This window comes from Xyrauchen texanus, chromosome 40 (assembly GCF_025860055.1).
Source record: "Xyrauchen texanus isolate HMW12.3.18 chromosome 40, RBS_HiC_50CHRs, whole genome shotgun sequence".
Lineage (NCBI taxonomy): Eukaryota > Metazoa > Chordata > Actinopteri > Cypriniformes > Catostomidae > Xyrauchen > Xyrauchen texanus.
The window spans coordinates 49,945-55,000 of NC_068315.1; positions in this window are offsets into that span (position 1 = coordinate 49,945).

Sequence of the window (5,056 nt, forward strand, 5' to 3'; positions counted from 1 at the left end):
AACACAGCGTGTTAAAATCAAACACTTCTTTTGCATGTCGTAGAGTCATGGATCAGAATTGAATGTGAGCTGCTAATATGTAAAGGACGATTAATAGACGATTGATTAAAGTCTTAAAGAGACAGCAGTCTTTCAGAAATGTCTTCAATGAAGTATCAAGGCCACTCAATAGTGAAGTTAGTTAGTGCTGACTGGTTTCACTGAAACGGGTTGTTCAGGGTCACTTCCTTCTTACTGGTTTAGCTGGTTCCTAAATAATCAACGGACTGCAAATTCCTCAGTACGTGTGCAGCACTGACTCAAGATCAGAACAGAGAAACTCAGAGTCTGACGTCCCTAATATGGAGTTTATCAACATCACTCATTGCAGAAAGCAGAAGATAGAGACTCAGATCCTGTCACTAACCCACACACGAGCGGTCAGTGACGAGACAATCAATCAATCTGATTGACATTCAATAGAATTAAAGTTGTGTGTTTCTGTGGACATTCAACATTCGCTCCGATAAAGAAAGAACATCTCTGCTCATGGCCACAGTCATACAGCCCTTTCATTAACGACTCTTTTGTTATTAGATTCATCCGGTAGACAGTATTATTATTATTATTATTATTATTATTATTATTATTATTCTACTTGAGCCCAAATATCTCAAAAAGTCACTGGTCCAAAATTTTCTAAACTGGCACATTGATACTCCATGCCAACGGGTACCCCCAAACCAAGAATGGTCCACATTCGCCCATAGGTGGAGCTACAGGCCACGCTCAAAGATAATATTTTCAAAGTGATTTGTCCAAATCTTCTGAAACTTGGTGCACATGCCTCATTTCTCATGGGGAACAAAAAAGCCTCAAGGACCCTTAACTTCCGCCATTATGGATTTCCAGCGAAAATTTGTGAAAACCTACAAAACTCTTCTTCTCCTGAACCGTAGCTCCAATTGACTTGAAATTTGGTACACGTGAGTAGAATTGAAGTCTTTGAAAACGTTAAAGTCTTTTGACATACGATACAAAATGGCTGAAAGGGGTGTGTTTATGTAAAATGTCCACATTTTAACAATATATACGTGTCAATAAATCAAATGTAATTTTGACTGATGGTTTTTCAAACCTAACATGCTTCAAGATGACATCACTCTGTGCAAAGAATGGCCAACATTCGCCCTTAGGGGGCGCTACAGGCCACTCCCAAAAGTCTCATTTTCTGGTCAAAGATTTTCTAAATTGGTACATTGATACTACAGGCCAACAGGAACCCACAAATCAAGAATGGCCCAAATTCACCTTTAGGAGGCGCTACAGACCACGCCCAAATGTCCAATTTTCAAACTGATGGCATTTTCACCCAATTTGTCAAATTAGTCTGAAACTTAATGTACATTCCTCATTTCTCATTTGAAAAAAAAAAGCCTCAAGGATCCATAAGGTCCGGTATGATGGATTTTCCTGTACACTGAAAGTGTTTCGTTTAGGATTCAGACAGAAATGCGTGTTTTTTGGATTCCTCCATTGGGAGGGTTTAACCCCAACCCTCTACTGATCAATTAGAAATGATTTTCCATTTTGAGGAGGAATCGCATTGCTGCTTGCAGCTATATTTTGCTTTGTTTTCTTGAGGGTTTGTAATCTTCAGTAATTCCTGATCTCAGATCAGCAGATTCGGGATTCTAAGGCCAAATAAAGCGGATCAGAAGGTTTTAATGCCACCGGTCACAGAGACTCTCAGAACAACTGACCCGCGGTCAGAGTCCAAAGATCCGTTAACTAGAAATAACTCTTTTCCTCATGCTAGTAAACACGCCAGTGCTGCGTTCATTCATTAATTCAGTCAGTCATTCATTCATTTAATGATTCATTAATTCATTCATCCATTCATTCATTCAAGGATTCATTCATTCATTCATCCATTCAATTATTAATTCATCCATTCATCCATTCATTCATTCATTCAATGATTCATTCATTCATCCATTCAATGATTAATTCATCCATCCATTCATTCATTCATTCAATGATTCATTCATTCATTCATTCAATGATTCATCCATTCATTCATTCAATGATTCATTCATTCATTCATCCATTCAATTATTCATTCATCCATCCATTCATTCATTCATTCATTCAATGATTCATTCATTCATTCAATGATTCATTCATTCATTCATCCATTCAATGATTCATTCATCCATCCATCCATTCATTCATTCATTCAATGATTCATTCATTCATTCATTCAATGATTCATTCATTCATTCATCCATTCAATGATTCATTCATCCATTCATTCAATGATTCATTCATTAATTCATTCATTCAATGATTCATTCATTAATTTATCCATTCATTCAATGATTCATTCATTCATCCATCCATTCATTCATCCATTCATTAAATGATACATTCATTCATTCATCAATTCATTCATTCAATGATTCATTCATCCATCCATCCATTCATTCATCCATTCAATGATTCATTCATTCATTCAATGATTCATTCATCCATTCATTCATTCAATGATTCATTCATCCATTCATTCATCCATTCATTCAATTATTCATTCATTCATTCATCCATTCATTCAATGATTCATTCATTAATTCATCCATTCATTCAATGATTCATTCATTCATCCATCCATTCATTCATCGATTCATTCATTCATTCAATGATTCATTCATCCATCCATTCATTCATTCATCCATTCAATGATTCACTCATTCATTCATTCATCCATTCATTCAATGATTCATTCATTCATTCATCCATTCATTCAGTGATTCATTCATTCATTCATCCATTCAATGATTCATTCATTCATTCATTCATTCGCTCGCATGAAGGCACTGAGACTGAGAGTGATTTACAGCTGTAAAACTGAGCAAAACATGTTTGTGTTTGTATTTATAAAAGTGTTTTAACCCTACTGTTTAATAATTATTTGTTGCACTGGTTAACTAATAAAGTTATAAGATTGCACACAGTATCTATAGGTTGTCCGTGTGATTACGGCAGGTTCTATCTCGAGGTTCCATTGACCCATAAACAGGATTAACTTCTTGACTTTTCTCTGAAGCTGTAGTTTAAATAGACACAACAATAAACTCTTCAACTTTCACACGGTCCTGAACTGAAATGATTCTTGAAACAAACCCGATGAACACTTCACAAAAGAGATTTCAGTATAAGATTTCTTAAAAAGTTTCTTTAATTAAACGTTAAAAATAATCAGGTCAGTATTTTAAGACCACCGGTAGATGATGTCGTTTCTAAGAGACTCTTGAAGTAAATGCTCTTCAGCTCTATAAGATGAACCCTTCTGCAACACTGACGGTCAATAACATGTTAGTCCTGCAGTTAAACAAGCTGTTCAGAGTTTATTACTGTTGAAACAGAACGTGTTTCAAGACTGCAGTTTCATCTATTAAGGGAAAATTACATCCAAGATATGATATAAAAACATCATTATTTCTTTATGTACAATCATTTTTTCATTATTATTAAAAGCTGCTTAAGCTCTTATTGTGCTGCAATAAAGTCAAATATATCCACATTAAACAATAATCTGTAAACAAAGCTTTTCTAAAATGATACCAGTATCGGTCTGGCTGCTATTTAAAAACCTCCCCAATATGTGTCTTATGAGATCATCATGACATCATCATTAATATTGACTATAAAACTCAAATGAAAGTTCTGGAGAATGTTCTTTTCAGTGGTGCTTTTCACCACTGAATATCTTCATTTGTGTGATTGATGAGATTCATGAGAGAATTTAGTGCACACACATACACACACACACACACACTCACACATGTAACACACACACACACACACACTCTCACACACACACACACACGTAATACACACACACACACACACGTAATACACACACACTCACACACACACACACGTAATACACACACACACACACAAGTAATACACACACACACTCACACACACACACACACACACACACACACTAACTCACACACACACACACACGTAATACACACACACACTCTCACACACACACACACACACACAAACACACTCACGTTGGTCTACCTATCATTATGAGGACTTTCCATAGACATAATGACTTTTATACTGTACAAACTATAGATTCTATCCTCTAAACCTAACCCTACCCCTAAACCTAACCCTCACAGAAAACATTCTGCATTTTTACATTTTCAATAAAACATTGTTTAGTATGATTTTTAAGCGATTTGAAATATGGGGACACTAGAAATGTCCTCATAAATCACATTTATAGCATAATACCCTTGTAATTACTAATTTGTAACTTACAAAATTGTCCTCGTAAATCACAAAAACACGCACACACGTAATACACACACACACACACGTAATACACACACACACATATAAAACACACACATGTAATAAACACACACACACGTAATAAACACACACACACACACACACACATGTAATAAACACACACACACACACACGTAATACACACACATATAATACACACACATGTAATAAACACACACACACATAATACACACACATGTAATAAACACACACACACATATAATACACACACAGGCAATAAACACACACACACACGTAATAAACACACACAAACACACACACACACGTAATACACACACACACATATAATACACACACACGTAATAAACACACACACACACGTAATAAACACACACAAACACACACACACACGTAATACACACACACACATATAATACACACACACACACACACACACACATATAATACACACGTAATACACACACACGTAATACACACACACACACAAGTAATACACACACACTCACACACACACACGCGTAAGTCACACACACACTCTCACACACACACACAAACACACACGTAATACACACACATACACACGTAATACACACACACACACACATGTAATACACACACACACACATATAAAACACACACATGTAATAAACACACACACACGTAATAAACACACACACACACACATGTAATAAACACACACACACACACACGTAATACA